This window comes from Lycium barbarum, chromosome 7 (genome assembly GCF_019175385.1).
Source record: "Lycium barbarum isolate Lr01 chromosome 7, ASM1917538v2, whole genome shotgun sequence".
NCBI lineage: Eukaryota > Viridiplantae > Streptophyta > Magnoliopsida > Solanales > Solanaceae > Lycium > Lycium barbarum.
In genome coordinates, this window is record NC_083343.1 from 128870774 (window position 1) to 128883247 (window position 12474).

Sequence of the window (12474 nt, forward strand, 5' to 3'; positions counted from 1 at the left end):
GGAAGTGGAACCAGACTCCTTAGTCTTTTAAATTGAACTGCAAGCTAATCACATGAACAAATACATCATGCTGCTGTTTAGATCTACGTTGGAAGCATGTCACGATAACTTCATGTTTTCTACTAACGCACATTTAAATGACTCCTAGTATTAATCGCTTACCCAATAGACCGTAACCAAACAGGAATAGAATTGCAGAAAACATCAAACAGAACCTTCAGGGGACTGCTCTTAACCTATTCCTACCCTTAATACTTCAATTCTTTTTAAGAAAACAATCCTTTCCAAATCGTCTTAACATATACACAAATAAAGTCTTTTTTTTTTTTTTGCGCACAGAAACTGAGAACAGTTCAGTTCGATTCTCATACCTTGTACACACATATCACGTAGATCTTATTTATCAAATACTCAACAACAAACATATTCCTCCCACAATGACATAGAGTCAAACACAGAGATATACTCCACAAATTTGAGTCACATATGAACATACTAAGACTGCCAGAAATACCCAGGTATGTTTAAAAGATATCTAGCTTGATATAAAACAACATCTAACCATCTTATTTTAGACGAATCAAACTCTATTTTTAGACAACACAGTGATGCTAAAAATACACAAATTTGACTTCTGAATATAATCCTATCAGTAGCTAATGAAGTTTTGCTCCAGATTCATTCTAGGACTACAAACAATAAAATTAATATCTTAAACATCCTTAGTCACAGGCAAGCAACACACTTTACAATAAGATATTTAACAACATTAATAAGTAAGAATTTGACAAAAACAGGATTTGAAACTATTTCTACTGTATTTTTTTTTATCATAACAGGAACTGACTCCTGTTATACCCCATTCAGTTAAGCCAAATATAGGTATATTTAGGCGGATATGTCAAGTATGCATACTAAAATGAAAAGAGGTATGTTTAACTTATTTAGAGGAGTATGAACATCAACCATGATCACAGACTTAAACAAATTAAAGGGAGTCAAATGAGTACTACAAAGTGATAGCTATATCCCGGTATCTCAGGTATGGGCAAAGGCAAATCAGGTTGACCACCAACTTAAAACATTAATGCAGAGCTAAGTTGAATGTTTCCATACAGTAAAGACACAGAGGGAATATTTCAAAGTGGGAAGGCACAGCAGCAGACTTATCAAGGAGTTGACACCAATAATGACATTGCATCCATAGTTGTAAGTTCAAGAGGAGCATGAAACTAGTTCAAATAGACTAATGTGGTAACTGAAACCAATTTGTGTAGAACTATCACATAATGAAATTAGGCCTAGAAAATAAAACAAGCAGACATGATATAATGCTACCATTAGGATACACTAAGCAAACACATACTAGGTCACAATAAAAACTGAACAGATTCAAGGTTGTACAACATCTAACCCAAACATGTTTCATTATAGATATAGCACAAACAGCTTCAATTAAGCAGGTACAGCAGAGTTATTTAAGAAAATAAATCTCTGTAAACAAGGTATGTAGGCAGATTTTAACAATATACGCATTGAGCAGAATTTGAATTCACCAACTATAAGCAAACGATTAACATAGAACTTTCTGTGTCTAGGAACCAAAAGAGTAGACCATACAAATACTAACTCATGCTACCAGAGAGGTCATGTCTTGATTTTTTCCTTTTTACTGCAAACAACCTTAAGCTTATCTGGTCATTTGAACCAATGGAAGATTTCACTTCGAGTCATGAGAATTAGAGTATGATATCCAGAAATAGCCTAGACATGATTTATTTCATGACCTTTATAAACGAACACTCGGACATAACTGATATCAGGGTCTAAAACATGTTTGTTTTTCATATAAACATACTAATCAGACAAAAATAGAACTAGGCCTAATACATGGTTACTAATAGAACTAAGCATAGAACATAAATCATAGACCAAATCAAATCAGTAAACAGCATCAACATGTCATATAACCATTTCGTCGTATCTAACCAAGGTGGACAACATTCATATCAGGGTATATTAGTGGACCAAATAGAGTAAAGAGGGATAGTTTAGAACTGTTTTAACCATATACACAGTATACCTAAAATATACATATCAGGGTGTGTATATCGGGTGTATATCTTATTCTTATCTTGTTAACCTAACTGTATATCCTATGTATATTCGGCTCTAAATGGATTCTAAGTCCTGGAAATTTAGTCTAAACATCCAAACCACAGTGACGTCTTTCAAAATTCATTCTTTGGCAATTAACACCCTATCCTAACAGCATCCAAACATCAAACAGACAACACGACAACAAGGAAACTACATAATTAACTGACCAGAGCAAAAACTAAAGACCGAAAATGAGAAACGTATCAAGATTCACCTTTTTTGTGTGCAGTGAACGGGATGTCGAGGCTTCGAATCTATACTCGAACGCGACGAACTCGAACTCGAAGAACCCGATTAAAGTAACAAAAGTTTCCAACCAAGAAAAGTGATTATTGGCTGTTCTTTTTTTCGAATAATGTTATCTTTGATGATTCAAAATTGTGTTTTGTAGGGAATCTTTGGTTCCAGATCCTTTCAAACGTTCAATAATCCCCCTTAACAATTCCTCCAAGATTATATTTATAGGGTTTCATTTGTAATTGAGGCAAAGAGAGGAGCGTATGAGAGAGGAGCGGCGTGGGGAACAAAGGGAAGTAGAGATGGCAAAGAACGTGGGGAGCAGGGAACAGGCATAGGGGAAATGGCAGGGAACGTGGGTGTGGTGGAGAGGAACGTGAGGGAGATGAGAGATGAGGTCGAGCGAGAGAGAGAAGAGAGGAAAGGGTGAGGGGCGGCTGAGGTTGAAAGAGAAAGAGATTAGGTTTGACTGAAATGTATTATTTCATCTGGGCTGGGTCGGTAATTTGGGCTGGACCAGGTATTTTAGTTGGGCAGAAATGTTTTGGGTAGGGAATAATGTGGGTTGGTTGAATTAATTAGAGTATGAGCTGATAATTTGGGGCCATTTATTTGGCTGAAATTGTTAACCCTTCATCCTCTATTTTAATTATTCTTGGGCCTCTAATTTAACAACTAGTACAATATATACTATATCAAGACAATTAATAATTAATGTGTAAAAAATAAGGATTTAAGAAAGTGTTGTTCTATAATTAATTTAACGAGTTCAAACCCAAAAAAATGAAATGATGACGAATCATTTAAAATTTGTGGTAAAGTAATGCTTGTAATGTTTAAAAATAAAAGTAGCGAAAATAATAGTAGTGAAAATAAAGTATTTAGTTCGTCAGTAAATTTAGAAGCCCGAGTAAATAAAATTGAATAAAGGAGGGACAAAATTGGGTGTCAACACGGTTCGGGACTGTTTCTTCAGTTCTGTGATCAACTTGCAATCAATTTGCGATCTCATGCCTAGTTTATAGCTCTTTCAAATGCCTCCATATGTCATATTACCTTAATTTTAACTCAGTCCTTGATCTCTCTATGCCCTTCTTTGATAATTCTTCATACTGCCTATTTCCAGTCTCACCATGACTAATCTGTTTTTCCTAATGCTATCATGACTGGTCTGTTGCTTTTAATGTGATTGACTCCCTTTGCGCGCTGTTAGCATATACATCTTGTCCTTATTTTGTATTCTATCTGAAGAATGTTTTGTATATCTTCACTTTACTAATCTTTTTCTTGTTCACTTTATGCATGACATCTCGCATACGAGTTCGAGGACTCGTCATCTCCCGCATTCGGTGGTGGGCTAAAAGCCCAACAGAATTTCCTTCGAGTCAGCCCCCTCATCAGCCCATTCGCAGCAGGTTGTTAAAATTCTACTGGGCCGAAACCCAACAGTAGCAGACAGCAACAGCCCTAAAATGGGCTGAGCCTATTTAAATCATTCACACTCTTCTATTTTATTTTTGTGCCTTTAATTTGCATTGTGCATTTTGTACTTTAATTGGTTTGTTTGCCTCTATTTTCTTGTGTGATATTTGTTGAACAAAAAGAATAGCGATTGGTTTTATTTAGTCATGCTAAATTCCATCTATAATTAGTAATTAAGGGGGTAATTTTAGCACTATAACAGCACACGTCTCCAACAACAGTAGCTAGAACATTTAAAATCATGTTAAACAATTGGAATTGGAATCATTAAAAGTCAAGGATAAAGCTTGCGTGAATACATTTTCAATCAACTAAGTTTTCAAAAAAGATTTCAGACGAGCTTACACTCGGATCTCATTAGGATCTAAAGTTGCTAGAATTTGATGAAATATTACCAAACTACACCAAAGTCAATTACTTCTCTTTGAGGTATATAACTATTTTCCCACAAGTCCTACTTTAAACAGCATTGTTATATTTCTATTGGTAACTTCAACAACATTTACAAACTATCTTCCAAATATTTAAAATATTATATTTGTATTCTTCTAGCCTAATTAATTATAAGTCCGGTCGGTTAACCATTATTAATGGGTCTTAAAGGATGCCTAATACCTTCCATTTAGACTAATTGAACCCTTACCTAGAATCTTAAGTTTCGCACACCTTAAACACAGTTAACTTTAAACATAACTTTAATAAACTTTAGGTGTCCTAATTCACCATAAATAATTAGGTGGCGACTCCTTAAAATAAACAAAACATAAGAATCACCAATATGTCGTACTTCTAATTTAACCCGGTTAAAAAGGGGTATGACAACAATGTTGTAGTTCATCATATCAGTGTGCATGGCGGCCCTATCCCAATATTCATAGAACTTCTTATCAACACCGGGCGGCCAAGTCTTCTTATTTACCATTAGCAGAGCAGCAAGGGCGCTTTTTTTAACAAAATGATCAACAAGATTTTTAAAGGTCAAGCGAACCATGGCAGTAACAGGTAATCCACGGACTTTCTTCAATAAAACGTTGTAAGACTCAGAAACATTTGTCGTCATAGCCCCCCACCTATAACCACCGTCCTTATACAATGTCCATTTTTCCTTCGAAAGCTCGCTTAACCACATATGCACTGCAAGTGACAAAGTTTTGATTTGTTGCCTCCTCATTTGGTATTTCTTCTTCTGGTGCTCTGTAGCAGCCAACCACATTAGCTTCTCAAGATCAGAGTTAAGAAACTTTTTGTTAAAGTTACTTTTTAAATGTCGAACACAAAATCTATGATGTGTGGTGGGTGGCTGTAACCATTCATGTGTCATTACACATTGCAAGATCCCTTGGTGACGCTCAGAAATTAGTTCAATGCCTTTTCTATCACAAACAACATGTCTCTATAATAAACTGAGAAACCAAGTCCATGACTCATAGCTCTCACGTGCAACTATAGCGTATGCAAGTGGAAAAATATTTCTATTTGCATCAATGCCAACAGCAATCAACAATTTCATCTCATACTTACCATAGACATGGGTGCCATATATTGAGATGACCGGCCTGCAATGTAACACCCCGTACCTTTAACGAAAGTTTTGACCACGATCCTAGACTTAGAACATCAGATAAAGAATGTGGGAATTGAAATTTTTCCGTTCAGTTGTGATATGGTGGTTTACGCCCATGAACAGTGGTCGTATTCCAATTTACGGCCATGAACAGTGCCCATAAACTGAAACCAAGAATTTCTGAACATTCTGGAATTTGACATTTTGAGGTCATATGGTTAAATACGGACCGTATTTCCCTTTACGGCCCGTATTTCACAACGTGTTTGGAATTTGGGAAAACTTCCTTGATGAAAGTTGTAGATCATTGAAATACCTTTCCAACGGTATCTTACGGGGGTCAAACGGACATCTGTGCAAAGATTTATGGCCATTTTACTGAAGAGATGCACTGCAGTCCATATGGCAGAATACGGACCGTATTGCAGTTTACGGCCCGTAAACTGAAATACGGCCAGTATTTTGCTGGACGTAAAGTGCAAAGTTCCAGAACACTATATATTCGTCCATATCAGTTCAACTCATTAGTTTTCATTCCTTCAAGCCCTAGAACGACTTCCTACCCTCTTCCATCATCAAGAACACCAAGGTAAGCCTACTCAAATTATTCCAACTCAATTCTAACACCTATCCTTGTAATCTAAACAAGAAATTATCATTCTAAAACTAGGGTTTTCAAGAAAACCCATCTCAAGGTTCAAGAATTCAAGATTTTGGAAATCTTCTTCAAAGCTCAAGTCTTTAATTCAAGTTTTAGAGCAATTAAGGTATGTAGAACTTCCATCCACATGAGGGAATCTCTACGTTCTTCCCCATGATCCGTTTCTTGATATCCATGAAGTTCAAACCCTAGGGCATTAAACCCAACATATTGGTAGCCCGTATTTATGTATTTATGTACATGAATTTTGTATCTATATTCGTTATTGTATTCATAATCTTCCATTACGGTTATTAGGAACCCTAGCTTAATCCATGAATCATGAATTCTTCCTCATGTATTCTCATTATGTTTATATGAACCTTTATGATTTTATGTAGCAAGTTACAAACATGTTTTCAAGTCAATTATATATATATAATTATGAACTATTGTTATTACTCATGAATCAAGAACATGTTTGCAAGACTATGACAAGTTATCTCATGAAACCATATTACAAGATATTTCATGAAACCACGTTTACAAGTTATTTCGTGAAATCATGATTACAAGTTATTTACAAGTTATTTCACGAAAATCATGGGCTTCTTAGCCAACTATATTATGTTCATGTTTTGGGAATTGCTTAGTTAACCGAGAAGGCTCAGATAGCCTGAAACTACGTAGCCACCGTAGGATAAGGGTTGTCAGCAAGGAGGCAACACCTTCATTATGCAGTTTTGATCCTTACATGCTTATTATTACTTAAATCTCATATCCCTGGCAAGGTTGTGAGTGTTCTGCTGGTAGGACGCAAGTACCAGACCATGTTGTCGGTTATACTATAGCATTCCCCACGATACAAAGTAGTTTTACATACAAGTATTTCTATTGATTACTGTTTTAAGACTTCACTCACGTTTCATGTTCATGTTCAAGTTACATTCAGTTTCAGTTCATATCCTATATCTATGTTGTGCCATGTTCTTCATTTCAGCAGGTTTTACATACTAGTACTATTCACCATGTACTTGTAACACCCCGTACCTTTAACGAAAGTTTTGACCACGATCCTAGACTTAGAACATCAGATAAAGAATGTGGGAATTGAAATTTTTCCGTTCAGTTGTGATATGGTGGTTTAGGCCCATGAACAGTGGTCGTATTCCACTTTACGACCATGAACAGTGCCCGTAAACTGAAACCAAGAATTTCTGAACATTCTGGAATTTGACATTTTGAGGTCATATGGTTAAATACGGACCGTATTTTACTTTACGGCCAGGATTTCAAAACTTGTTTGGAATTTGGGAAAACTTCCTTGATGAAAGTTGTAGAGCATTGAAATACCTTTCCAACGGTATCTTACGGGGGTCAAACGGACATCCGTGCAAAGAGTTATGGTCATTTTACTGAAGAGATGCAGTGCAGTCCATATGGCAGAATACGGACCGTATTGCAGTTTACGGCCCGTAAACTTAAAATACGGCCAGCACAGTGCTGGACGTAAACTGCATTTTCCAGAACATTATATGTTCGTTTATATCAGTTCAAGTCATTATTTTTCACTCCCTCAAACCCTAGAACGACCTCCTACTCTCCTCCAACATCAAGAACACCAAGGTAAGTCCATTCTAATTATTCCAACTCAATTCTAACATATATTCTTGTAATCTAAACAAGAAATCATCAATCCTAATCTAGGGTTTTCAAGAAAACCCATCTCAAGATTCAAGAATCAAGATTTAGGAAATCTTCTACAAAATCCAAGTCTTTAATTCAAGTTTTGGAGCAACTAAGGTATGTAGAACTTCCATCCACATGTGGGAATCTCTATGTTCTTCCCCATGCTTCGTTACCTTGATAATCATGAAGTCCAAATCTTAGGGCATTAAACCCAACATATTGGTAGCCCGTATTTACGTATTTATGTACATGAATTCTGTATCTATACTCATTGTTGTATTCCTAATCTTCCATTACGGTTATTAGGAACCCTAGCCGAATCCATGAATCATGAATTCTTCCTCCTGTGTTCTCATTATGTTCATATGAAACTTAATGATGTTATTTTGCAAGTTACAAGCATGTTTTCAAGTCAATTACATATATATGATTATGAACTATTGTTATTACTCATGAATCAAGAATATGTTTACAAGTTATTTCGTGAAATCATGATTACAAGACAAGTACAAGTTAATTCACGAAAGTCATGGGCTTCTTAGCCAACTATATTATGTTCATGTTTTTGGGAGTTGCACGAATTACCGAGAAGGCTCAGATAGCCTGAAACTACGTAGCCACCGTAGGACAAGGATCGCTCCGCCCGGATAAGACGATACCTTAATTTTATACTGAATGGATCCATCAGGTACGTTACCACCTTATACCCTGGCAAGGTATAGGGGCTCTGTTGGTCCGGCGAGGTACCAGACTCCACGTACCCACGTGGTGATATCACATGTCGGTTTACGAAATGCTCTCCCTACTTGTCATGTTTTTACTTATGTTATATATATACATATGTACTCATGCTCACGTTCATGTCCAGGTTTTCAGTTTCAGTTCTTATCTTGTTATTCTATGTCCCATGTTGTTTTCTTCCGGTTGCTTTACATACCAGTACATTCAATGTGCTGACGTCCCCTTTTATTGCCCGGGGGCCTGATAACGTCCAAATCCACCCTATTAATTAGAATGGTCACGGTCGTATGCAAATATATTTACCCAACTATGAGTCGGGGTCGAATCCCACAGAGAACAATATGTAGGCGAGTAGGAAAAGTAGGAATTTTCACCAACTACGCTAAAGCCAAACGATGAATAATATTTTGGTTTTGTTTGAGAGAAAATTATAACTAATGCAAAAATGTAAACTAACCTAGAAAGCAAGTAAAATGATCAATGGCCACAAGCATGGATATAAGGGAAACTACGCTCAAGTAACGATCCAATGTATTTCATGATTTACAAATAATGGTGAGTTTATATTACTTAGCCTCGGATAATGACTCTAAATTAGCTTCTTCCGAAGACTAACTAGACTGCCTAATTGAATATCCCTAAAGCAATTAGGAGCATTAAGAACACCCGAATATGGCTACAAGTGGTGTCGCCTATTCCTAGGTCGATTTCCATTAGATGAGGGTTAACGCCCCAAATTCTTGTTAATTAATCTTTCCCAATCCCGAGTTTGCCTCTTCCAAGTTTAAACCGAAATAAATGGGAAAGTCTTAGGGTTAGCTACTCCCTTAAGAATCATTCAAAATGAGATTAATTAAAGAAACAATAACTCACTTCATTAGGAATAAAATCATTCAACACATAAGCAAAACAAGAGATTCAATCCAAACTTAAACAATATATACTTCCATAAACAAGGTTCAAGTATTGAAATGAAATACTACACACATAAATATTCAATACCAAACAAGAAATTGAAGAAAGGATTAAGAATATCTCATTAAAGTGCTTCCAATCTTCTCCTCCAATGTGTTGGTGTGAAACCCTAGCCTCCAAGGACTTGTGTTGAGCCAAAGATAATCTGATATTTTGCCCTAGTTTTCTATTTATATGAACTGGGATGGAAGGCATCGTCAAAATCCGAGTTCTGGTTGAAAATTGCCGAAAATCCTTCATCGCGATCGCGCCATGTGTATGCGCGATCGCGTGGATGACGTCAGCTTCCCCTGCTCCCTTAATCGCGATCGCGTGTAGATCCTGCGCGACCGCGTGGAATTAACAACGCGCGTAGGCGCGATCGCGTTACATTCCAGCGCGATCGCGTGGAGTACAATTCCCGCGTGGGCGCGATCGCGTGGGTACTCTGCGCGATCGCGTAGAGTATTTTTCCACGGCTCTTTTCCAGAACTTCCAGTTGATTCCAGTTTTGCAACTTTTTTGCTTGTTTTCCACACTTAGGCTCTAGGGACCTCGTATTACCTGAAACATGACAAAAACTACGTAAAATGACATAGACTTGCTTAAAAACAAGTAAAACTTATAGTTAAAAAGCATCGATTGTGGTGTACAATCACGCCACATCAGTGCCTGCATTTCACGATGCAGGTACAGATTTACAGGAAAACGCTTCTGCTCATTAGGATTTGCACGTACCAGCTTATTGGTGAGCCCCATCTCATTCGGGGTTTAGACATTGTATTTCCTTATTTAATTTTACGTCTAAAGGTATGCTGGGGCCTTGTCCCAGTAAGTATGTTTTCCAGTCAGACTCATGATAGAAGTTTCATAGACTAGACAAGTCAGTTATGTCAGGCCAGACATTCGGAGTCGTATAGCCATTTTGGCTCATTCATGTTATTTCCGCACTCATGTTTAAACAAGTATTTATATTTAATATTATGACTTACTATGTTTTTATAAAGGCTTATATTTCCGCTCATGTATGCCTCATGATAGTTCAGCAAGCCATGTGGTTCGCTCGGTCACATACAGTCAGGCACCGAGTGCCGTGTTACGTCTAGGCCATGGTTCGGGGCGTGACAAAACTTGGTATCAGAGCCTAGGTTTAAGTGTCTTTAGGGAGTCTATGAAACCGTGTCCAGTGGGGTCACTTTTATATGTGTGAGGGCCCCATACATATAAACAGTTGACCACCAAGACATTCAGGATTTGTCTCATTTCTTTCTACTCTTGATCGTGCCATGAAGCTTAGAGCAATAAGTAACTTCTCTTCCTCTCGAATTACGTACGTTTCGAATGTGCAAGAGATGAACAGGTAATTCAAGGTCCAAGTAAGGATGTTTACCCATAGGGAGTACAATTGTGCAGCACTTACTGGTAACGAATGAGATTTCAAGTGCTATTGAAAGTGGAATACAATGTACGATGCCCGAGAAGGGGTGTAGTAGAATGAATGGTATGTTGAATGATAGTGATGTTCTTGAGAAAGGAGAATGGGATACCACAGGGAGAGGACATTAGAGAAATTAGAAAAGGAGCTAAGTCTGCAAGAAACGTAAATCATGAAGGATCTCAAGGAAGTGGTGGCAGATAGTTTTCTACCGGAGGTCATCAGGACCCACTCCATCTACAATTAAAGATTGAAAGGGAAAATAAACAGGAAAGTGTAACAGGTACAGTTTGATTTGGACATATGAGGTAAGTTCATCATTTTTATACTGTTGTTGAAATTGGGAGCCCTGTGTGGCTATGATATGATATGATATATATGTATATATGTTGGCCTTGTGAGGCATTGTTGGTATTTCCTGCGTGCAGGTTTTTGGGATAGTAAGAAATACAGAGGAAACTCTGCCAAAATTTTCCTAGAAATAGAAGGAGAATGAGATATAAGTTCGTAATATGTCTGGAAAAGTCATGTCAACAGTAATGATAAGATTTGACTTTACTAGTACGGCTGACTTTGAGAAATATGATTTTATTTCCTATTCAGATGAATACCTTGAGTAGGTGACAGTTCGGATACATCCGAACGTGTGTTAGAAACCAAGGGCTTACGTTAAGCGTGGAGTAGAGTGATTAGTGAAAGAAGAAATCAGTTAAACTGTAAGAGAACAAACTATAGAAGAATAGCCTTTAAGAGTTGTCAAAAGGGGTTGACCTAAGATTTACAATGTGAGCAGAGTAAAGTCATTAAGATGGAGTATGCCAGTTATGAATACAGTAGCAACCGTTCATGTAAGTAAATTTAGTTTTTCCCCATGAGAAATTGCTCAAATGGGAGTCGAAAGATTCATCAATGTTGTAGAGTACAAAGGAATTACAGAAGATAAGGAATGTTAATTGGATCCCATCAAAGGAGAATAGTTTGTAAGTATAAGATGTTAGCCTTGGTCTAAGGGGGAGATGCATAAATCTCCAGTAAGTCCAGTGAGATAAGTGAAGACCCGAAGGGTTGGTATGAGATATGAAGAACCTTAATTCAGTTAGGTTGGCATAATGAGATAGCCTCCATAGGGAATATGCCTAACCCGAAATGAGTAGAATGATCGTCAAACGAATCGTGTCAAGTTCAATTACTATCAATTAGGCGATCACAGAAAAGCTATAAGATCATGCCCAGTTATGTGTCACAAAGGTAGTGTCATTGCATTAGACTCTAATCTTTAGGGTCCTAGTCATAGACTTAGCGCACAACAGTACTATGAGTATTTTAGGAAGTATCTAAAATCAAGTATGGGAAGTATGACTCATGATTTAGACAGACAAGAGAACTATGGTGAAAGAAGTTCACCGCTTATCCAAGCTAGGAATTGGACTTTCAGGCTCCGAAGTAGGTGGAGTTGTTGCCCAGAACATGGCTTATTCCTCCTTAGTCATTGAAGTTAGAGAGAAGCAGTTTGGTGATTCCTACTTGCTGCAGATGAAAGAAGGGATTCATGAATAGAAAGCCTTAGCTTTT